Here is a 25,723-nt window from a genome sequence, read left to right as displayed (position 1 = left end):
TCAAGGTGGGAACATGGCAGCATCCAGGCAGGCATAGTGCAGGAGGAGCTCAGAGTTCTACATCTTCATCTGAAGGCTGCTAGGAAAATGCTGGCTTTCAGGTAGTTAGGATGAGGGACTTAAAGCCCACACCCACAGTAACACACTCACTCCAACAAGGCCACATCCACTCCAACACGGCCATAGCCTCTAAAGCTGCAATTCCCTGGCCTGAACATACACGCACACACACACAGACACACATACACGCAGGCACTCAGCCACAAACACACCCAAACCATAACAGGTATCAGTTCCCAGAAACCAGTGAGAAAATCCTACCTCAAAAACCAAGACAGGCACTGGCAAGATAGCTCAGCATGCTAGGGCAGTTGTCACCAAGCCTGAGGATCTAAGTTCAATCCCCAAGACTCACCAGGTGGAAGAAGAGACTGAATCCTACAGCATGTCCCTTGGCCTCTACATTTGTGTTGTAGCATGTATGTGTCTCCCCCAACTAAGTACTACTACTTCAAAGAGGAATGACTCCCAAAATTGTCCTCTGACCTCTACATACATACACATACACAAGTCATAAGTGTACACACACACACACACACACACACACACACACACACACACACGTCTTGGAGACCAGTCTCATGTAGATGTTTTTTAAGATAATACTGCTCTTAGTGCAATTCTTGTTCTATTGTCCAAAGAGAGACACATCTCTAATAGGGCTGGGTATGCACAAGGCTTTCCCATCTAAGAAAATAGGAAATGGGAACGTTATGTTTCCCAATTTCATGATGAAAATCAATGCATTCTGCTATGTGACCTTCACGTTCCTGCTAATCTTCGGAAGTGATAGCCAGCCATTGCTGTCACCTGGTCAATTGGAAGTGCCAAAATGACATTTGAGTGGGACAGGGTTGAGAGACAATCTGGTACTGGTCTACTCACAAACCCACAGTTGTAGGGAGCCATTCCCTGCTTCATTTGTCTCAGTAGGAACATCATCAAATGGAAAAGGGCTTATGCCTCTTAAATAAGAAACAAGCTTATGCAGTTTCATAGGAAATAAGCTGACACAAGCTTGAGTTTCTGTTGATTCTTCTCTTGAGTGAGTGAGGACACAGTTTTCAGCTTTTCCTAATAGGCTCTGGGTTTCCTTTTAACATTCTCATCTCAATGTCCCGAAGTCCCACTCTTTGTTTGTAATGCCCTTATGGAGCTTGAATCACTCTGGTCAGTCCTAATAGTTACTTAAGGTTTCTTTTTCAAACACACTGCTTGGGATGAGGGAGACAGTTTGGGGTGGAGCCTGAGGGACTGGACACAAGGTAAAAAACTATGCATGGGTATACGTTCTTGTACCAAGAGTTGGAGAATTCCTGGAATTTATCGACAGCCCTTCTTGCTTATACTGGTGAGATTCAGGCCACAGAGAGACCCTGGGTCAAAAACAAGGTAAATTGGTCCTCTGGCCTGCATGTCACACACATGAACATATACACACATAGCACATATGCATATATGCATACACACATATGGAAAAACATGTTATTAAATATCCATGCATGGAACAAATTTCCCTCAGAAAACCCCCAGAGCACTTTCTTTAAAGAGGAGATAGTTGCAAAAACAGATGCAAGGGAAAAGAAATTGTAATGGAAACGAGTCTGACACTCCTTTATTAATTGGGGATACATGTAGACTTAGATTTTTTTCAAAACTACTTTAATAAGGGTTCTCAAATGCTTAAAGCCCCCTTCTAGCCCTCTGCCCAAGTTAGGGGATAAAACATGATGAATAGGGCAAGTGGATGTGGACATGTTTAGAAGTAGTTCTTTGGGGCAAATCCAGTCTGAGCTGTCAGGACACTGGCAGTCCAGTCCATCTGTGTCAGTATACCAATAGTCCAGTTAAAAAAATGTCACCAAACACAAATCAGCACTGGTAGCACAATCTAGCAGAAACAGTAAGGCCTCCACCAAACTGGCACTAGTCAGCAGGAGTGACCAGACTAGCTGGAATACAAGGAGTTCTTTGTCACATCTCAATAAAGTGATGGTCAGTGAGAATCAAGACCAAGAAGGGATTGGAGGGCAAACAATGCAAGCACCCCATCAGTGTCTACTGAGTCATACTCGTAATCTCTCCAAATATCACGTGACTCGCCTTAAGGAAACCCCACATGGGTCTGCATCAAAGGACAACCAGAAATTTCCACTCAGACACTAGAGTGTGAAGAATGAGAGAGAGATTGAGACATATGGAACGAACAAGGATATCCCCTTGAATTGTAACATGTCCCTAAAAGACTGGGAAGGGAAGATACCACTTTGCCCAGCTGCTACATTCCACTTAAATCACAGTGGCATCCAACTGGCCTGTTTCCTAAAGTTGTTTCTGTTGTTACCTGATACTCACACCTTATACTTTGTGGCTGATGGTGGACCTTCATTCAATAGCTCAAGCTGTACTTTTGCTACTTTGAAGGTTCTCCTTTTTTTCAAATTCAACCACCTAACACTAGATAGGAGAGAAAAGACAAGAGAGGGAAAGGGGTTCTATCACCATTAGATGACCTCCTTTTCATTAGGGGATTCGAGTTCCTTATGGGGCAAGTTTGATCTTCATTGTCAGGATGTTTAATTTCTTCTTTGGGCATGACTATTAAACAAACTGCAACCAGCAGCAGCAAACCTATGGGGCTCTAGAATTAATATGTGCTCTGAAAAGTCTCCAGCATTCCAACTGTTACAGCCATCTTGTGACTATATTATAGCCAATCTGCTGAGGACAGTAAAATGAGAAAAATGGATGAGCCAAGAGTCCTGTGGGATATCTGGGCTGTTTAACTGATGCTGTGTGCTTTGGTGTTTCTTCCCAAGTTAATCACACCCTTGGGATTAAGGGATACTGATTGGTTTTATATTACTATGACCAGACACATTCCCAGCAGATATATTTATTTTGTTTTCCCTTGTAAGGCCAGAATTATTGCCAGCCTCATTTGAATTTATCTTCTGTCCTATCGGAACCCCACTTTGCCAGCCCCACCCAGGCCCTCCTTAGTAATTAGCAACCACATACTCAAATAAGGGCCAATGTCCCAGGAGGTGGATGTGATACAAAAATTAAAACACCCACACCAGGAAGGACAATGGAATATTATTTAAAATGTTTCTGCCCAAAGAAGAGGGAAGTCAATATAATTTTAAAGTTACATTCTTTTTTCTTGCCCTCTCCCTGTTAAATGTTTGATAATTATCTGCTAAATATCTGACCTTTCTCAGGACCACACACCACAGATGATATCCACCCCTGCCTTCTTCATGATTACTGTGGGTGTTAAGTTATACTTCATACACTAAAGGTATTTCCTTTTTTGTGGAGCATAAGGCAGATAAGGTTTCTTCCAGAAACTTCACATTTTACAAATGCAAAATGCCACCCTATTGGGAAACAATGGAAAATGCTTCATCGCTCAACATGTCTTCCTGTCTTCTGATTAGAAATTTAACCCACATGGCATTGTCATGGAAGGAATGTGTCCCTTAAAAAGAGACTGTGGTCTGACAAAGGAATGGATTTCAAAGTTTCTTAGGTGGGGTTCTTGGGCTAAGGAGCTGACTTAGCCAGTAAAGTGTTTGCCATGAAAGTAGGAGGGTCTGAGTTTGGTCCCTAGAACCCACCTTTAAAAATAAAAGTCAGACTTGGTAGCCTGGAATCCTGCTACCAGAGAGATTGACAGATACATACCCGATGTTCTCTGGTCCACCAGCTGGACTGGTATGTTTGGGGTGTAAGTGTGAGACTTTGTTGAAAGAACACAAAGCAAGGCAGGGTGGAACTGTCTCAGTTTCTTCTCTTTGCTCTGATGAAATACTGTGTTGTCCCGCACTGTCTCTTGCCAGCAAGAATACACGGGGACACACGAATCCTTACTGCAGCTAAACTTTTATTGAATCTTAAGGAGAGGCCACGAGTGACTTATGTACACCCTAGTGCGATGCATCCACACCTGATTGGTTGCTTACCCATGATCTCATTAGGCACGCCCCAGAGTGGGCAAAGACCTGGCATGAAGGCACTCTTGCACATGGGCACACAGTTAACTTTCTGAAAGGATGTTGGCTGGCACGGGGGAGGCCAGCGCCATCTTCTAATGGCGAAACTATCTCAGCCTACCACATGAGGCACAGTGGAAACCAGCACCATCTTGTGGTGGCGAATGTTATTGCAGCACTCTACACTGTGTGAACTATCTCAGGGAGGAAAGGGTTGACTTCAGCTTGATCAATGCCCATCACGGAAAAAAGTCAGGGCAGGAACTCAAGGCAGAGACTTGAAGGTAGCAACTGAAGCAGAGGCCATGGAGGAACAACTGCTAACTGCCTTTTTGCTCATTGCTTGGTCAACATGCTTTCTTCTGTAACCAGGACCGCCCACACAGAGGTGGCGCCATCCACAGTTGGATTCCACACACCAATCATTATTCCAAAAGATGCCTCACAGATCTGTCCACAAGCAAATGCAATGGAGGTAAATCCTCAGCTGAGGTCCCCTTTAGTAAAAAAAAAAAAAAAATACTAAATCCCGACGCTGGATTACTCACCTCAATGGTTTCCTTTCCAGAATGAAGGAAACACGCCCAGCCTCTATATCTTAAGCAGCCCATAGCTGAGCATCTGCCTACCCTCCATGCTGTAGACTCCACCACCCAGCAATAACTCCAAGTTACTATTTACTAATGTATATGCTTCATCTTGGCTGTTCTTGACTCCAAGAAGCAGCCCTCTAGGCCATGAACTCTTAGCTCTTTTATTTGGCAGCTCTGCCCTCCTGCATGTTATTTCCCTTCCATGGCTGCCTCTGTCTCCCCTCCTCCACATTCTCCTAAGGCATGGCGCACCACTCTGTCCTATTTGCTCGAGGACCCAAGTTCGGGAACCCTAAATCTCATCTCATCTCTCTCTTTCTGTCTCTGCCTCTGTCTCTGTCTCTCTGTCTCTCTGTCTCTCTGTCTCTCTGTCTCTCTGTCTCTCTGTCTCTCTGTCTCTCTGTCTCTCTGTCTCTCTCTCTCTCTCTCTCTCTCTCTCTCTCTCTCTCCTTCCCAGGTATTGGCCGCTAGCATCTTTATTCGCCAACCAGAATTAACTGCGGGCAGGTTCCCAGAAGCTAGGTGCAGACTTTCTCTTGCAACCTATTTTGGGGAACCCAATTAGTATTAGAGAACAAGCAACTACAGTCTTCCATTCCCAGGTGTGTCAACTTGACCACTGAAGGGAGTTGAGCCAGTGACTGAGTAAGACCTCTAAGGTTGACCTCTGACCTCCCATGCTTATGCAACCACACACACATATGTATTCATTTATTTAATTCCAGAGCAGGGTATTGGTGTAGAAGGCAGGGAGGGTGGATCTGGTGACAAGTAAATAAAAGAGAAACAGGTATTTGTAATCACCACAGAGAGCCCCCTTCTTTCCTCTAAGAACAAAGGAGAGTACAGCCAGAGTGTCCTCTGCCCAACTCTACAGGGCCTTCTCAGTGCAAACTCCAAACCTCAGCATTTCCCCCCAAGTCTTTGTTCCATGATGCGGCAGTGTGCCTTAAGTTGAAAGCAAAAACAAAAACAAAACAACAAAACTCCGCCAAATAGGTCTAAAAGTACCAAGGAAGATTAAAACCATATTGTTTAACAAGAGACACCTGTTTATTCTTGTTTGATAAACGGGTGTTTCTCCAAATGTTAGGATTTAGTAAAATTATTATTTAACAAAATAGAAAGAGAGTAAAAAGGATGAGAATGAGACAAGAAGTGGTTGCTGGTCCTCTGGGAAAATGCTAGTTAGAAACAAGCAAATTTTAATTATGGGAAAGCTCAGGTTTGACAATGCGGTCTGTGTGTTATTTCATGGTTTCTCGTGAACTCATCTGAACTTTGCTTTTGCATACGTGCACTGAGGCACCCTTCTGTCTTGGACCTGTGAGGTGTTTGCATGCCCATGGTGCTCTTCATTCCTCAGACAGATACACTCAGGATTGTTTCAGGTGCTAAGCACAGGTTGGTGATAGTCCCACATGGTCCTCTCTTTGGTGAGCCTGAGAGAGAACGGGTCAGGGGTCACCTAATAATGCAGACCCTTTCATGCAAGCGACAGCTTTATAATTTTTATTTATTAAGAAATGGTAATTTACTATAATTAATTAGTTAATTAATTAATTAGTGTGTGTGTGTGTGTGTGTGTGTGTGTGTGTGTGAGCTTGCCATTGCACATGTGTGGACCTCAGGTCCTCAGGCCTGGCAGCAAGGTCCTTGACCTGTTGAGCATCTCACCAGCCTGGAGCAAAATGCTGACCAAAGGAGGCAGTGGGCCTTGAATGAAGTGTTTTCTTTTTCTTTTCCTTTTTTTTCAGAGCTGGGGATCGAACCCAGGACCTAGTTCTTGAAAGGCAAGCACTCTACCACTGAACCAAACCACCAACCCCAGGTGTTTTCTTTTTAATCTTTTACTATTGTTTGAAAATTAATATAGATCCATGTAATGCATATTTGTTCAAATCAAGCCCTTCATTCCCTCCCTTAAAATTCCCTTGTTGCAAAGTCTGTGTTACAGGAAGTGTCTAGAGAAGTGTGGATTTTTGGAAGCCCTGGGTCAGGTTTGAGCTGCTCACATGGGCCCTTCAGGGAGACCTGGTGATTAGCGGGACCATTAGCCACTTAGTGGGTGGGAAATGCCCCATTATTTCCATTTTAAATGTCTAATTAGGCCGGTGGGAGGCAGATTCTTATCACTTCAGAAAAGCCTTCAGTCCCCTTGACACCTGTCCCCATCCCAGTGCAAAACTTAGAGGGCTCTTGTGTTTGGTGAGAATTACCCTGGTTTGCTCTGGGTTTTCTGGATTTGCTCAAGACTCTTTGTGTTGGTGTGAGTCAGACAGCACAGGGCTCCTGGCTTCTCTGGATATCCATGAGAGAACTCTAGTCCTACTGCAGACTTGTTTGACAGGGTGTCTGTACTGTTATTGGCGTTCCCATTGGGGTTGATTACTACTCTGGCTCATTACCCTCTCACTGAAGTCTGGCCTCCAAGGTTTGCCCTTCAGACTCTTTGTCTTCACTTCAGTGAGGGAGCATAGAGCAGGTCTTAGCAGAAAAAATTCTGTGCTTCAGAGTTGAGGGAGACTGTGAACTTGGGACAACTGCAGCTTTGTCTGATGTTTGATGTCTGGATTTGCCTTCCCTGAGATTTTTTTCCACCCCCCCATCCCTGCTACTTCTTTTCTTTGCCCACCCTTCATGTCCTCCATCCTTCCTCACTTCTTTTCCATGGTGAAGACCATTGCTTCATAACATCTTATTATAAGACATAACAGAGGCAAAGACATTTGACCTTGTAGTCACATGACTTCACACAGGAGGCAAAGATACTCAAAATTCCAGGCTGAAGACGTTGGTCCCTGATTCCTTCTGGTGCACCCCCTCCCTTCTCAGATAGTTTGAATGAGAAATGCTTCTCAGAGTCTATAAATGCAGTAACACAGCTCTCACCTTAAGGGACTAAGGGACTTAAGGGACTAAAGATGATTTATTCTGGAGCCATGTAGAGTGATAATGATCCAGGAACACAAATTTAGGTCACCACTTATTCCAGTGTGGACGCATTTTCATGAAGTTACATAGTTTTACAGAACAAAAAAGTTATAATGCAAGGCAAATGCAAAATACGTTGGTGGGCAAACAAGCAAGACAGTTAAAGCAAATTGGGGGGAATCTCTTCTATTTCCCTACGCTGCTATCTGATGACATTCTTAGCTTTTGGATTGGTGGTAGCTAGGGGATTACTAAGTTAATAGATTCCAAATTTTTTTTAAAATCTATGACATAGATTAGTTTTGACAAAGAGGTAGGCAAAGATTTCTGGGGGCTAAAACTATCAGGTAACTATCCTCTGGATCAGCAACATTCCAGCATCACCTCACCACTGCAGTTCAATCCAGTCAGTCAGCTTTCGCAGACAGCTTTTTCCTAGAAATTCTCCTTTAAGGGGCACACATGTTTAAACTGTTGAACCACAGTTGCTGGCACCATTTTGTGAAGGGATTGTGGAAAATCCTGGACATGGGGACAAGAGAGCCACAGAGGCAAATATTGAGATTAATGGCCTGCCTGTCACTGACTCCAGTCTGGTTCTCTATATTGTGTGAGCTTGGTGTACAGTGGCAGCCTCCTTTTTCTTCTGTCAGGTACTTTGTTACGACAGTAAGGGAACTGATTAGCGCAATTAATAGCAGATAAATTAAGTAGAAACAGTCTTGAAAGCCAAAGGTACGGTTCTGGCTTTGTGCTGGGTGAAGAGTTGTTGAAGATGCTGTTGTCTCCTTTCAGAATGATGAGTTGACATATTTACATGCAAATGTCTGTGTGTGTCATTGATTGGAAGGCAGGGCCCTACCTATTGTAGCTGAGTGAAGCTGATCCCATATGGAGTGGAGTTGGCTCCCGATCCATTGCTGTTGACTTCTGAGCCCATGAGAAGAATGGGAAACAGGGAGGTCACTATATGACAAAAGAAAGGGGATGGACAATGTGTCCACAAGCCAAAGGGTGGTGCCAATCTTCAGAAAGAAGAGGAAGGGAAGGGAGTTCTCTCTCTCTCTCTCCTTCCCTCCCTCCCTCTCTCTCTCTGTCTCTGTCTCTGTCTCTGTCTCTGTCTCTCTCTCTCTCTCTCTCTCTCTGTGTGTGTGTGTGTGTGTGTGTGTGTGTGTGTGTGTGTGTGTGTGTGTGTGTACCTGAGAATTCAGGATGGGTCTTCATGTGCAGAGCTGTGAGTACTGTTCACTGCCAGGCGAGCCTCTCTTCTCTCCACTTACCCAAAGCTTCATTTCTCATGGTTGATGGTGTATGAAGTCCTTCTTAACTCCCCTGGGAGCTTGTTAGAGCTGCTTAGAGGGGCAGAACTTGTGTATTTCTGCCTGCAAAGGCAGGTCCACTCTGTGGAGAAGGGAGGCGGCAACAGCCTGAGGGGTAGAACTGAGCCCAGCCTGCTCCACACTCCCTTGTGTTTCCAGTGCATCTTCATTACACAGTTTTGTTTGCTCAACTCAGATTTCAGTAGCATCACTCTGGGCCCCCTTTGCTTGTGGTTTGAAATTTTGAGCTAATGCTATAGTAACCTCTGGAAAGGGGTGGAGCTGGGAGATGTAGTTTCTTCTGTTCAAGTAAATCACAACTTTGTAAGCGACAGGCGAGGTTGTTGCAAATTAACTATTTTCCTCTCTGGGTTTCTTGTATCTTCTTCTTTGAGGCTGGGGCATTGGTCAGGGATACTGGCTGTTTCACACTGCACACTTTAGATCTTAGTATGTGCTTCTGCGGAAACAACAGCCATTCTCTACAGCATTCCCTCCCTTAGCACGAGACCTTGGGAGAAATTTGGTATCCAAAGGACAGCACTCAGCAAGAACATTCTTTGCTCTTGCTTTAATTACATTTACTGAATGAATGTTGTTTCGGGACCTCTGGACATTTATTTACTCATGGGTTGTTTTTGGAATCCATTGGAATTGAAGCATTCCCTTCTGGAGGGAAGAAGGAAGGTCAGAAGATTCAGGAAGCTTAAGAAACCTATAAGGCTTAGGATCCTCAAAGGTTATGACTCTCAGGTCCTGTTCCAAAGAGCAATAAGATGAAAACAATTGCCCCGGGGGTCGGGGGCAACCATGATGAAGGGGGCTTGTTGGGTGGAGCTGCCTACTAGTTGGGCTGATATCTACAGGATGTAGCTATTTTGAGCGTCACCCATGCTGGAGTGGGTTATCCACTGATAGAGTAGTCTGAGCCTATCATCTGCTCCTTTATAGCCATGATAAGGTAGACCTGGCTGGAATCTTTTGTAGTTGGAGGCCTACATGAGGTGAACACACATTGTTCAGTTTTACCCTGGGATAGGTCACGTAACATAAGCTGCTAGACATTCATGTAGGTTAAAAAGTAGCAGAAGTCACCCTATGTTAACATAACCAGAATTAGGTAGCTAAGGGATCGAAGCTAATGCTTGGTATTGGGGACAGGTTCTAGAGGACACAAGGGAGGAAGGAAGATCATCATCCTCGCCCCTCATCCCTGCACCTCTGTGCTGGTCCAGATAGCACCAGGCAGGACGCCATCCTACAATCCACATCTACACTGGTTTACCACCCAGATCCAATACTTCAGGAACCTACAGCACTACAATGACCTCACGGGCTGCAGGGAGGACACAGCCAGTACAGAAGTTGATTAAAGTTAAAGGAGAACTATCACTCGTGTAGGGAGAGGACCTTTTCACTCTCCAGGAGCCTTGTGTGAGACCTCAGGCCTCCTGGGATCCACAGTTCTTACTTCAGTGCTCAGCAAAGCTCAGGTCAAATGTACTCATTGGTCAGAGCTGCCTTCCTTGCTAACTGAGGTGCCGTTCTTTTATTTTCTGCCACAACGAAATTAACACTTAATCAAGGTGGCATGTTTTTCATCTTGTGATATATAGTGCTGACCCACGAAGGCACAGAGAAAACATCAACATCTGTTTCCACCTCTCTGCTGGAATAGGATGCTTGTTTCCTGCGGGGAAGTTGTCAGTTCCCCTGTAATACAGGTTATGTTCTGAAAGGGAAGGAGGGGGGCTCCAATCTCTTCTGTAGTAGTTACATTCAAATGCAATGCTGTCTACTTATCTGTCTGTCTGCCTGGCTGTCTATCTTATCTATATAATCTACCATTTGTCTATCATCTATCATCTATTTAACCATCCATCAATCCATCTACTTTCTATCTATCTATCTATCTATCTATCTATCTATCTATCTGTGTGTCTATTATCTATCATTTGTCTATCTGTCTATCTATAATTTGCCTATTTACAATCTATCTACCATTTATTTTTCTAATATCTTACATCTATTTATCTAAGGTGTGTAGATGCATATGTGTGCAGATGTGTGTATATGTCTCCCCATTCAGATAGAGTCAGAAAACAACCTCAGGCCTCATCCTCAGGCATGGTCTCTGTTTTCGAGACAGGCTCCCTAATTGTCCAGGAGCTTACCAATCATGCCAGTTGTGGTGGTCAGCAGATCCTGGGGATCCTGTCCTTGTTTCCCCAACTGGCATTAGAAGCTTTCTCTACTCACATTTTGATGTGGGTTCTGGGAATCAAACCCAGGTCTTCATGCTTATGAGGTATCCTGTTTAGTTTTCACTGACATCTTGTTATAACTTAGAAGAGACCTGACATAGAGTCACCTGGGAAGAGAGAACCTCAACTGAAGAGATGCCTCCATCAGATTGGCTTATAGCCTAATGTGTGAGAGACTGTCTCAACTGACAGTTGATGAAGCTGGGCCCAGCGTACTGTGGGTGTCATCATTCCTAGACCAGGGTGTGTGGGCTTCATGAGAATGCTAACTTAGCATGGGCTAGTGAGTAAGGCTGTGAGCAGTATTCCTTTGTAATTCTCTCCTCGAGTTCCTGTCTGACTGCCCACAGAAGCTGGTAAGCCAAGGTACAAGCCAAAGAAATGTTTTCCTTCTACATGTTGTTTTTGGCTAGAGGGTTTTATCAGAGCTGTAGAGAGGCAGACAAATATGTGAAGCAGACACATTACTGACCTAGTGACGTGCTTATTTGCAGTCATGCATTTTAAAAGAAAAAGCCTTAGGAGTGGACACCAAATGGCTGACTCTTTCGAGGGTGAATACAGAAATCAGATTTTATGTATGTTTATTACATGTATATCACATGTGTGAAACTAAGTGTACATACGCTAATATGTATATGTGTATTTATTAAATTATCAGTGCGTTCCATGTTTGTATTCTTATGTGTGCATGCATGAATGTGTGCACAGGTTCTTGGTGTGCATATGCATGTGGATATATGTGTCATGCATGTGTTTATGCATGTAAGTGTATGTCTGTGTTGGTGCTACTTAGTCTTGTCCTCCATGCCGTAACCGGCCTGCATCTCTGTGTCACTTTAGCTGGAGCTCGGTGTCTTCTCCTTCTGGTAGGAAATGATGGAAAAAAAGTGAATATGATCATAGACTGGAGACCCCAGCAGAGTTCATACCCAAATGGTGGGAGTGACTCTGTACTCAGTTAGAAGCAGGTAATCAGGTCTCTGACCTCTTGCCTTTGAGCCAGAGAAGGAAATATTTCCTCTCTTCTCTCCTGCCCTCGTTTCAATGACGTGTCCTCGTGCTGCTCCTCAGAGTTGCTGGTTGGAACCTCCCTGCCTGTTGCCACAAGAGACAGACCTGCACCCAGAGAAGCCCAAGTGGGCACAGCGGGTATCTGCTGGTAAATTACTCCTAAAGTAGAAAGAAGTCCCCACACCCCTTTAACAGAAAGAACTTAGACGTGCAAATGTTTTGACAATTAAAAGGTAGGTAATGAGAGAAACTTGATGCCTGTTTTGACTGAAGGTTGACAAGGGTTCTGGAAGCATTTGAGTTGGGAGCTGTAGCGGATGTTTGGATTTGTTACCTCTGTCCTCTGTCTGGTAGCTTGCACTTCTTGAGTGCCAGCAGTCTTATGAAGATCAGTGTGTGTTGTGGTTAAGGTGGGATAACAGGAGCTTAAAAATTGGTTAATGACTAGAAATTGGAGAAGGGGGGAAGGTGGCCACTATCTGTTTAATGAGAACTGGAATTTTCCTTGAGTTATTTTACAGTAAGATGCTGAGTTTTGTGCAGCAGGCTCAATGCTTCACTGTAGGTAATACTGTAGCCCTCTCTGTCAGTTAGAAAACCAAAAACTGAAAAAAACACCACATGAGCAGCAGACAAGCTCCAAGACTGGGTCTTTCTATACAGCCCAGAACCCACCTGCCTAGGGAATGGTACCACCCACAATGGGCTTGACACTCCTAAGTCAGTGAACAATCAAAGCAGTTCCACAGACACACAAACCTCCTGGCAGTGCAGCTGAGGCAGGGGCATTATTGAGATACTTGGGTTTCTTTCGTCTTGTGGCTCTCTTCTTTCTTTCTTGACTTAGAACCTTCTGTTTTGTTACTAGGTGGGGGAAGGGACCCCACACAGGAAATGTACTACAGAGTCCAGCTTCACCTCTGCCTCTGGTCCTCTTCTTGGCCCTGTGGGAAGTGTTAAGTTCTCCCCTCATTCTGTTCCAATTGCTAAACGTTATAACCACTGGGTCATTAGCACTCTTTCTTGTGCATGGAATAAGGAAAGAAGTGCTATGTCATTTCCTAGGTAATGCAGAGTGTCTATCTTTCTCTTGAGCCTGCCCAGGTCACTGTGGCTTACAGTGATATTAGAGCCAGAAGCTGCAAGCAGAGACTCCTAAGAACCTATGAGGCATTAGTCCTCCCTGATGCCCCATGGAGTCTGTACTAGTTTCCTTTCTGTGGCTGTGATAAAATGCTTGGATGGAATGTAGTGTAGGGGAGAAAAATGTTTTGACTTCAACTTTCAGGTCATGGAGGGGAGTCAGAGTAGGAACTACAAAAAGGTCTTGAGTCTGATACCACCAAGGGACTCTGCTTGTTGGCTTGCTCCAGCTCATCTAGCTTTCTTATACATCTCAGAAAGACCTGCCTAGGGAATGGTGCTGCCGAAGTGGGCTTGGCCCTCCTAAGTCAGTCAACAATCAAGGCAATTCCTCATAGGATGGTTCACAGACCAACACAATAACACAATAAGACATTTGTTAAGTTGCCCCTCATGTATGTGTCTGTCTGTCTGTATGTATGTCTGTCTGTCTTTCTATCTCTTCAAGTGATGCTGAGTTGATCAGAGGTTATAGTTAACCAGTATATGCTAGCTTCAGCATGCAACTTGCTTTCTTGATTCTGTAGACTCATAAATGGTGCAGAGATGTGCCGCATGGTGAATCATACCCGAGTCTCACCAGGAATTGATTTAGAAGAGATTTTTGATTCAGGAGTGAGTCAGCACTCTGAAGGACTTGGCTACGAAAATGATAAGCGTTTTGGATTCCAGAGCGTAGAATTGGATTGAGTTGTGTTCTCTTTAAAAGATACGCTGACAACTGTTGTGTAAATGGCATGGCGGGTTCCATGGGAAAGAATAGGAGACAAATTTTCTTTAGAAACAACTATATGAGGAAAGGGTCAGCACCACAGACAGATATTACAGCCATGATCAGGCCCTGAAGCAGCCATGAAAAACTTCTGGCCCTGATGGGGAACTTCCTTAGAAGAGATGGTCGCCAAATGGATCTGTATGGCCTCAATCTTTCGGCCTCAGTGGCTCAGCATGGGCAGCAACAGAATTTGTTCTGGGAAAAGGGAAGTCTGACAGAGTCCCTGAAGTGGTCGTCCTGGATCTTACACCCTCTGGAAGACAAGTTTTGCAGCTGGTCCTAGTTGGGCTCTGCTCCCTGCTGGGGACAGAGTCTATGAGTGAAGCCCGAGATGTGGAATCTAATCCCCCATCAATTGTTTTTGAAGTGTTTGCTTTTTCTCATGCATCACTTTAGAACAGGTCTGTTTATCAAGGACCACTGGTCCATGTAATTCATCAGCTAAGGAAAATGCTCAAATGGCTTTCTTTCAGACTAGCAGGAGTTTAAAAGGCGGTTATTTAATAACAGGCTACTTGTGAGAGGGACAGATAAGCTTAAAAGAGCATTTTATTTAGTGGGCGAATGACACCTGAGTCACAGCAGACAAGTGTGTGTGTGTGTGTGTGTGTGTGTGTGTATGTGTGTTTGTGTGTGTGTGTGTGTTTGTGTGTGTGTGTGTGTGTGTGTGTGTGTGTGTGTAATGTGGTGACAGCAATAACACTGTCAATTTCTCCCTGACTACTCTTCAGGTTTGATGCTACCTTGGAAATTTAATGTGACTTCCACCTCTCCCCTACACCTTTGACTCCTTCCCTTTCCCTCATCCTTCTCTCCTTTTCTCTATCCTCCAGGGAGGGACACCAGCTTTCAGTTTACAAGGTAAGAAAGCCCAAGCCTTGAAGATGCAGCCAGTCTTCTCTGTACCTCACAGGCCGCAATCAGAACATGTCCACCACTGAATAAGTTCTCCTGATAAAAGAGACACTCTGTTTTGGGTGTAAGCACAGAGGCATGTGGAGGTGGAACCGTTTCTGTGAGAGAATATCCCATTGGACACTGAGAAACACACACAGCAGAAGGCAGGGCATGAAGTTTGCGAAAGACCATATCCTTATGGGGACTGGGAAGATAGCTCAGTGGGCAAGAGCCTTTGCTCTGCAAGCCCATAGAGTTCAAATTCTCCCTGTACCTTTGTAAAACTCTAGGCATGGCTAATCATGTCTGCAACATTGGAGGATGGAGGCAGGTGGATTGCCAAGAGCATCCTGGCCAGCCACACTAGTCAATACGGTGGGATGTGGTGCATGAGAGACAGAGAGTAGTGAGGAAGAGAATGCACATTCTACTCATCTCTACACATTTGTACACGCATATATGCCTTCGCACTTGGGAACAAGCACTCAACTCATACACACACACATATCCCCCAATCACACCCCTGTCAAACCCTGAGTTCAGCCGCTCTATAACCTATGTGACTGAGTATTCTAGCAATACGAAATTTTACATTCTCCTTGTCTTCTAAACACCATTTTCTGTTCAGTTTACAAACACAAGAAGCTAAACTTATGATTTCCCAGGCTCGGGATGGTGTGTCATAGCTTTTGGTCTTTCTGGAACAGCATTTGTCTATCAACAGAGGGACTTCAACAGAGGGGCTTTCCAACTTACACTCAGTGACATGGAGCCATTTGAGGGTTTTAACCGGATGACTGGCATGCTCATTTTTCCTTTTGAGAAATAGATTTGACAGAATGTTCAACATCACTCGGTTACAGGATGAACAACACATAAGAACCTGGGAACAGTGAACTGATTGTAACTGGAGTTTTGTGTATGTGGAGGATGTTAAAACAGTGGATCTGAGAGAGGGAGAGAGGGAGATAGAAAAAGAGAGAGAGAGAGAGAGAGAGAGAGAGAGAGAGAGAGAGAGAGAGAGAAAGAGAGAGGGAGAGGGAGAGAGAGAGAGAGAGAGAGAGAGAGAGAGAGAGAGAGACAATGAGCTTGATCTTAAAATATCTGTTCAATGTATAATGTGATCAGAATACTACACCTCATACTTCAAATGTATGCAGTCTCCATTTGTCAAGCATACTAGATAAATCTCAAAAAGAAAGTTAAAGGGGAGTTGGGACAGAAAGTTCTGCAAAGGGCTAGGGAGAGAGTCTAGAATTTAAGCACATGCTCCCCAGAAACTTACATAGAAACCCCATGGATGTGGAGACCATCCTAATACCACCTTGGAAGGCAGAGGCAGGATGCTTAGAGCAAGCTGTCTGGAAAGATGACCGATACCAAAAGAAGCTTTGCCTGTGAGTGAGAATTGCTGCCGCAGTGAACTAAACAGACAAGACATTAAGGATATTTCCTGAATGTACCTTGGGCTTCCACATGTGTGTGCATGCACATGTATTAACTGGGTGAATAATTATTTCTCTCTCTCTCTCTCTCTCTCTCTCTCTCTCTCTCTCTGTCACACACACAGAGTCTCTTTTACACATACACAAACACACACACACACATAGGCACAAACCCACACACACACATACACACACACATGCACACACACACACACTGAGTAAAAAAGTTAAGTTCTGGTAGAGGGATGCCCAGACTTGATGGATAAAATCAGAAATAACAAATTGTGTTGGAACTCACTGTGAATGTAGAGCGGGACCAGAGGGAGAGTTGTGAGTGTGGCTGTCTGCTTGTGCCAAAGTGTAAGGCCATATAAAACCAGTGCCACCTCCTCAAGGATCTCAAACCCACAGCTCTAGATGAGATATAGTTAGTCAGTGATGTCAGATGTGTGTGTGTGTGTGTGTGTGTGTGTGTGTGTGTGTGGTCACTTTTGGAGTGAATGTTACCACAAGCTCATGCTCATTAGTTCGCAATCAGTTCATTTGAATAATTTAATTTTATATAGATAGTATTACGATCTGGTGTGGAATTCAAATATTTCGCCACCAAGGAACTGAATTTAAGACGTTGAGTAACCTTTTAAAAACCATTCTCTGGTTATAAATTTTGGGGTGTGTGTTTGTGTGTGTGTGTGTGTGTGTGTGTGTGTGTGTTTTCATGTGTTTCACAGTGTCTAGGATCCCATCTACAAAATCTGCACACATAAATCCCAGAATAGACAGGTGGAGACTCTGGAAGCTCCTCTCCCCCAACTGAGGAACTACTGGCAACTGATGACTACAGGGCAGAGGGCCCGGTTTCTTCCTGGATTTTGCCCCTGACGGCTGTCCATGCTCCACTGGATGTTTGTACTCACCCCACACATCTAGTCAGCACTAAATGGACTCAGCAGTTTCTATTAAAATGAAGATGGAATTATTAGGGAGGAAAGGGGAGGAATTTGAGGGGAGGGGATGGGGATGGATTTGCTCAAATACATTATATGTATGTACCATGTTATTAAGGAAATTATTAAAACAAAGTAAATAAATAAATAAATCTGCTCATGTGTGCACATGTGTATGGGTTTATGTGTGTGTTGGGGGGGGTTGCAGCACCCAAGAGAATACCATGCAGTATCTTTCTCTATTTCTCTCTCCCATTTTCTTTTAATGCACTGTGATGGTTTGAATACTCTTGGCGCATGGTAATTGCCATTAGTAGGAGGTGTGGCCTTGTTGGAGAAAGTGTGTCACTGTGTAGGCCAGCTCTAAGGGCTCCTTGTGTTCAAGCTCTGCCCAATGAGGAAGAGAGATGCTCTTCCTGGCTGCCTGTGGCTGAAAGTCTCTTTCTGGGCTGCCTTCAGATTTAGATATAGAACACTCTCCAGCACCATGTCAACCTGGACACAGCCATGCTTCCCACCATGATAATAATGGATTGAACCTCTGAAACTCTAAGCCAGCCCCAATTAAATGTTTCCTTTATTAAGAGTTGCCTTTGTCATAGTTTCTCCCCACAGCAATGGAACCCTAACTATGACAGTTGTTGTCTTTGCCTGATCCCAAACTCTCAATATTTTCATCCGGGCTGGAAGCCAGAAGACCTTAGTGATTCTGTTCCCCATTCCTGTCCCTGGGGAAACAGGTTTCCTCTGCCTCTTTCTTGATGTCTGGGATCTGAGTTCACGTCTGCTTAGGCAGGAAGCTGTTTCACCCTCCAATCCTCCTCAGACCCATCCTGTGGTTTTTATGGCTTACAAGATGATTACCTTCAACATGCAAACACAAATTAGAGATGGCAAGTGCATCTTGACTTTACCTTGTTTCAGTATATTTGAGTTATTTCAGTGTCTTGATTTCACCTTGTTTCGGTATATTTGAGTTGTTTCAGTGTCTTGATTTCACCTTGTTTCGGTATATTTGAGTTGTTTCAATGTATTTGAATGATAGCTGAGGATTGGGAGACTTAGTGTGAGATGGGAAAGAGAAAGTGAGGATGCAAAGATCTATCGGATCCCTGACACTTGCCCTTGCCTTCAACATTTCATATTTAAAAACAACAACCACCACAAACGACAATATTCAACAAGTCATGCATACAACAGACTGGCAGAGAAGACACTAAAGAGATTACATACTTTTAACCTCACTTTCTCCACTAAAGCCTCATGTATTGAGCTGTTGGGTTCTGTTTTCAAACCCTGATGATTAATCCCTAGATTGGAGCCCCATAACATTGTGATGAATGACACCGTGGTTGATGGGATAGGCACTATTTGTCTTAAAACTTGAAACTTATTCATAAAACTGTTAAATGGACAACAGGTAACTTTAATGAAATAAATACGGAAGTAATAGAAAAATAAACAGGAAGATGTGTGCCTTAGTTACTGTTCTATTCCTGTGAAGAGACATATTGACCAAACCAATTTATGAAAGGAATCATTTAATTGTGGTCTTACAGTTTCAGAGGGTGAGTCCATGGACCTTCGTGGTAGACACCATGGCAGCAGGCTGGCAGGCAGGCAGGCATGGCTGGAGCAGTTCCTGAGAGCTCACATCCTACTCCCCAGATTGGAGAGGGAGAGGGAGGGAGGGAGAGAGAGTGTAGCCTGGTGAGCTTTTGAAATCTCAAGGCCCCCACCTCCCATTGACACATCTCTTTTAACAAAAACATAACTCCCAATCCTTTCTAAACAATCCACCAACTGTAAACCAAACACATTCAAATATTTGAACATTTGAGGGTCACAATTATTCAAAATCCTAAAGTATGTTTTTTTTTTTCTTTTAAAAGAAATCAAGTAATGAGTGTATATCCCATTTGGTAGTATATTTTATCATTAAATTTCATTTCTCTGAGGTTAGAGTTATTTGCATAACAAGTTTTCAATCAACCCATCACTCTCGCATAAGCCAAAGGCATCATACCTCCCCCCTTTCTACTTGATACATTGGCATTACTTATCTGTTTGGAAACATATCCCTTCATCTTGATTTAGTTCAAAGCATGGGGAGCTATTGATGTGCAATTAATTGCTATTCTTAATGGGATAAAACAGAACCCAACGTGATTGAGTCTATTGTTGCTGGGAGCTGAAGATTTCCATTCCATTTAATAAAATGTGATAAATATGATTTTAACGCAAGCCTAGAAACCCCAATGAAGCCTTTATTTTATATTTTTTAAGTATTTCCAGATCATTCTCTGTGGTACACAGGAACCTAGAGGAGGAGAACTGTGTGGAGTCACTGACACACACTCAAAAAGGATTTGTTTACAAAATAAGGAGATATATCCTGTCCTCTGAAAGATGGCCCCAGGACTCCCAATGATCTAAAAGTCCTCAGGTTCCTTGGCTAAAATGATACTGCATTTGCATATAACCTATGCAAGCCTCTTGTATACACTAGTCAAATTTATGTGTGTGTGTGTGTGTGTGTGTGTGTGTGTGTGTGTGTGTGTGTGCATAGAGACATGTTAGTTCATAGGCTAGGGGAGGGTAGAGCGTGTTCTGCTCCTTCACTACCAATTTTATTTCCTTGTGACAGTTTCCCTTGCTGAACATGAGGTGAGGCTCATTTTCAGGAAGCCCCGGTCATCCTCCTGTTCCCATACTAAGCACTGGTGTTTGCATATGTGACCACACACTTGGATTTACCCCTCTGACTTCTCTCCAGATCCTCCTACTTTTTAAATAATCTCTGAATTACTTTTGTTCTTAATGAAAGAAATCATGTGGGGCTGTTATTTAAAAGATGACAAGAAAAATGGTTTTTTGTGTTCAGTACAGATATGGTATTTTAAAAACCCCTTTTATTAGTTCCTTGAGAACTTCGAACATTATATATTGATAGAATTTACTTCTTACTCTCTTCCTAACTCCTCCCAGATCCATCCCCACCTAATCCCTTCTGCCAAATTCAAGCTCTCTTTCTGCCCTTTGTAATAACCCACTCAAGTCATTTATGCTGCACATAAATTCATGGGCATTGGGCAAGCCACTGGAGCCTGGACACCTTATCACCAGCTATATCTTTGTAGAAAACTGACTCTCCCTTTCCTATCAGCCTGGGCTGAGGGATAGTGGTCCTGTCATGTATAGAAGACACTGCTTTGTTCTGGTTCTCGCTGACATCTGTATCTTATATTTCCACTCCCTCTTCCTTGAGGGTTCCTAGGACTCAACTCCTTCCCTTTTTTCCTCTCTCTGTGAGTCTGTATATATTCGTGTGTGTCTATATTATAGATGTCCCATTTTACATTCAAGCAAACACATGGTGGGGGGCGTCTTTACAATTGACTGCTGACGGTATCTCACCCCAGACAAAATGCTGCAATGCAGACATGGTGTAGCTCAGTACCATAAAGAAATAGGAGATGTTGAGAAATCTACCCAGCTGTTTCTAGTGTGAGGTGAAGTTTAGTACTCTGATACAACCTTCTGGCCTTACCCTATGGGTTTAAGATATACATTGTCCCTGTAAAATGTTCAAAGTTGGGACTATGAAAAGTCATTGGACCCTGAAGGCTGTAATCAATGCTTTCATCTGTTGTTGGATGTTTATGAAGGTGGCAGGAATAGGAGATATGAAATTAAGGAACTTGGTCATTTGGGACATGTCTTGGAGGGTGTTTTTCTGGCCTTGGTCTCTTCCTGTGTTGGTATATCTTGGATGCCAGTGAGTTTAGCAGTTGCCCTCTATCGTGTCCCCTTCATGGTCATGTGACCATGGACCGAAACTTATGAAACCATGAACCAAAATAAGTTTGTTTACTATGTGAGTTGCTAGGCAACTTGTAAGAGTAATGAATGGAATTAACATGAAAGTGGCCAAAATGATGCTGACCATAGCAGGTCAGGTCCGGATTTCATGTAGGAGGACCCATGACTTAATCCTTTAAACTCTATGTCTGGAGGCTGCACGCTAAGAGAAGACCCAACGTTTCCCAAGGGGTTTTAGACAGAAGGTTCTGCCAATGTGTCTATTGTCTTAGCAAATCAAGAAACTTGCTGCTTCCTGCTCTGGTCCTTCTCCTGACTTCACTTCTGTGTTTTCAATAGACTTCGATATCGTATGATCTAGTGGGAAAAGAGTATTAAAAAAAGGAAGGAAGCTATAAATTTTGCTTTAAAATCATTAAATTACACACTTAAAATAAATTGATTTTTTAAGTATGTAAATTATACTTCAACAAACCTGCAGAAAAGGCTTGGCCAATGTGATGCTTGTCGTGTGATTTGCTATTTGTCATAGTTCCTGTGACTTTGCTCTTTATAGTAGTGGATTTTATTACAGATGATTCAGACACCAGTGTAACCATGCAGGGAGGACACTCTGTTCCATAAGGGAAAAAAATCAAGTCAAATTCATTGGCTTTCTTGATGAGGGTTTTTCTGGTCACAGCTGAGTTGGCTGGAACTTGGACAGCTATTGGCTGAGAGCAAAGATGGAGAGAGCACAAAGTTTATGGGGATAACTAAAGGTTGTGCTCACAAAAGGAGTTGAGTTTCAAGGAGTGCAATTGCAGAAGCTCCAGCAACTGACGGAGTGGGAACTAGGACCCTTGTAAGACTTTGTGATGTCATGGCCGAGTGTGAGATAAGGCTAGATGAAGAGGAAAAATTTTGGTTTCTTTGGAAACTCCATTGTGTCACAGGATGTTTTTCTGGAAGCTATGTTAGGAGAGGATGCTAAAGCAGACACATGAGAATGCATGTGATATTTCACTGGAGCACACGCTTGAAGGGGGACATGATGTTTATGGAGAACATAAATGTAATCCCATAGAGAGGGAGAGGACATGTTTACATTGCTACACCTTGCAAGGCTTCGATGGCTTCGTTCAATAATGCGAAATGCACAAAAGAATCTGTGGTATTCGGGCTGCTTCTGGCTGCTTCTGCTGCTTCTTGTTGGTTTGTTAGAGCCTTGTGGTCTCTGCCAGATCAAGGCACTGCTTTTGATTTTGATTTGTGTTTTGAGTTTGCTATTGGACCGTACTGAACAATGAAGATGGAGTTGCCCCAAAGAATTACTTCTAAATAGGTCCACAACTCTCTCCCTTTTCCTATTATCTTTCTCTCTCTGCTACCTCTGATTGGTGGGCTAGAAGGGTTGTTAAAGTGTTTAAGAACCCTAAATAAAGTAGGTTTTGAAAAAATCTAAGCCTACAGGTAGATTCATGGGTTTTGAGAAAGAGCTATGTCTCCTGCTGAGAGGAGATGATATGTATGTTGTGACTTATTGGATCTCTGGTCTACTGTGACCTGTTAAATGGCTAGTGACTGACAGTCTCCCAGTAAGTGTAACACACACTAAAATGCTTTTGCTTGGTGTTGGGAGTTATAGAATGTATTCATTACTTGTAACATATCCTCGAGTATTCATGTTGGTGACAGTAGTTTCTCTTCAGTTCTGCCATACAGAGAAGTGGGTCTATAAACTGAGAGAAGAGAGTGACTGGTGGTGAGTATGTAACATGGAGTAAGAGAAACATTATGGTGCTGGGTCTCTCACTCTTTATTTTCCCCCAAATTGACAATCTGGAGTCAACTGAGAAGAGAGAACAGTTCAAGAACTGCCTCCATTAGATTAATCTTTGGGTGAGTCTATGGATAATTTTTTTGATTAATGATTGTTGTGGGAGGGCCCACAATTGTGGGCAAGTTCATGAGTAGTTATGTATAAAAAGAATAGCTTTTTAGGCTGTAAGAAATAGTAAGGGAGCAAGCCAAGGGAGTGTGGTGGTTTGAATAAGAAAGGCTTGTCCCCAGCTACGAAAAAAAGAACCCCCCAAAAAATGAAAGGCTCCCATATTCATATAGTTGAATATTTAGTTAACAGGGAGTGACAGAATCTTCAAGGATTAGAAGTATTAAGAGGTTTGGCCTCATTGGAATAAGTTGGTGGGTCGACAAGGGTGGGGTTTGAGTTTTTATGAGCCCCATGCTTTGCCAGAGTTTCTCTCTCTCTCTCTCTCTCTCTCTCTCTCTCTCTCTCTCTCTCTCTCTCTATCTATCTATCTATCTATCTATCTATCTCTATCTCTATCTCTATCTCTATCTCTCTGCTTACAGAGCAGTAGCTCTCTATTGCTCCTTGCCATGATAATGGACCAGGCTTCTGAAACTGTAAGCTAGCCTCCAATTACATGCTTTCATTTATAGTAGTTGCCTTGACCATGGTGTCTCTTCACAGCAACAGAATAATGACTGAGACAGGGAGCAAGCCAACAAGCAGTACTCCTTGTTATCGCTTCAAGATCCTCTTCTGGTTTCGCTCAGTGATGGTCTGTAACCTGTAAGGCAAACAAACCTTTCCTCCCCATGTTAGTTTTGATCATGGCATTCATCATGGAGAGAAGGAAGCAAATTAGAACTTCACAGTACAGTACATGAGCAAGTCTTACCTTTAAATTAAAAAAAATTGTCTATACATTTCTATTTGTGGTTATGAGGTGAGCATCTGTTGCTCTACTAGACACACTGTTTCTATAAGAAATTGTCTTACTTAGGGTTTCTATTGCTGTAAGGTAACACAGTGACCAAAGATAAATTTAGGGAGGAAAAGGTGTATTCTGCTTACACTTCTACATTGCTGCTCATCACCAAAGGAAGTTGGGACAGGAACTCAAACAGGACAGGATCCTGGATGAAGGGACTGTGGCAGAGGTTATGGAGTGGCACTGCTTACTCTCTTGCTCCTCATGTCTTGCTTAGCTTGCTTTCTTATAGAAATCATGACCACCAGCCTAGGAATGGTGCCGCTCACAGTGGGCTTAGCCCTCTTCCACCAAACACTAAGAAAATGCCCTACACCTGGATGTTATGGAGGCATTTTTTCAACTGAGGCACCCTCTTCTCTCATGAATCTAGCTTGTGTCAAGTTGGCATAATCAGGGTGGTGGTTAGAATGTGATTGTTCCATGGGAAGTGTGGCACATGTAGGAGGTTTGGCCTTGTGGGAGTAGGTGTGGCCTTGTTGGAGGAAGCATTTCACTGTGGGGGTGATATGCTTCTTCTCCAACACGATGTTTGCCTATCCGCTTCCATGCTTCCTCCCTTGATGAAAATAGACTGAACTTGTGAACCGGTAAGCGAGCCCTAATTAAATGTTGTCCCTTATAAGTTGCCTTTGTCATGATGTCTTTTCGCAGCACTGAAACCATCAGACAACCAGCCAGTATAAAAACCACCAAATAGCAGAAATTATCAACGATAGAAAGTATTTTCAAGTCCTGCAGTGAGAAACTTATTCTTGAGAGAAGAAACAGCAATAAATGAGTCCATGAAAAGGATGCCTCAAAATACATTCGTGGAGTGTAGATGTGGCTAAGGGTGACCCCATGGAGTGCACAGAGGCTTCTCTGGAGGAGAGAGCTATATGGTCAGGAACCACAAAGTGTTTTAAAATCACAACAAATGGCATAGGAAAGACCTCAGCACCTCTGCATTGGAGGCACAGTCAAGAGTTTTCTGAGGATAAGCTTACATGTGAGTAAAAGACGGGAACTTCCTTGCGCTAGATAGGGTAACAGGTCCTACAGGTGTGTAGGAAGGAAACCAGTCGAAGAAGAGCCAGGCAAGACAAGCCAGTGCAGGAGCTCTTTGTGGTCATCTAGGGGCATTGAGCAGAGACCTCAAAACATATTACAGGATGCAACAGAGGGAAACAGTGCTCAGCGAAGCTAAACACAGGATCCACGTAACACCTGACAGAAGTTCACGGCATCCTCATCTTCCCTTTTAAATTTCCTTTTACTGGTCATACAAAATAATGGACGTTATGATACTTTCAGGTATCGATAGATATAAACTTAGTTTGGCATTCACTACCCTTGAGTTATCCTCGTCAAAATGTCCTCTGGGGAAGCCTCCACCTCACATCCACCTTCTGTAGTGATGGCTTGGCTGTTCTTTAAGGAACCAAAGAGACCAATATGGATGCGGCCCAAGTTCAACTAATTCTAGACCCTTTCTGTTCTTCCTGAGTCTCCTGCTAAACTTATTGAGAACTCCATTTGGAATTCCTTCGTCCCTCAGTGTCCTCTACTCCCTCATGTATCTTTAGTCTTTCTTCCACACCACCATCAATTTAATCTTTCTTACCCTCTTCATGGTCTCTGCTCTGCATGTGAAGGTTTGATTTATTTAAATAGATGACTTTAGGGGACCAGAGAGATGACCAATGGATCAAGAGCTCGTCTGCTTTGAAATACGACCTGGATTTGGTTC

Source organism: Rattus norvegicus, chromosome Y (assembly GCF_036323735.1).
Source record: "Rattus norvegicus strain BN/NHsdMcwi chromosome Y, GRCr8, whole genome shotgun sequence".
In the NCBI taxonomy this organism is placed as follows: Eukaryota; Metazoa; Chordata; class Mammalia; order Rodentia; family Muridae; genus Rattus; species Rattus norvegicus.
This window is presented reverse-complemented; position numbering follows the sequence as displayed.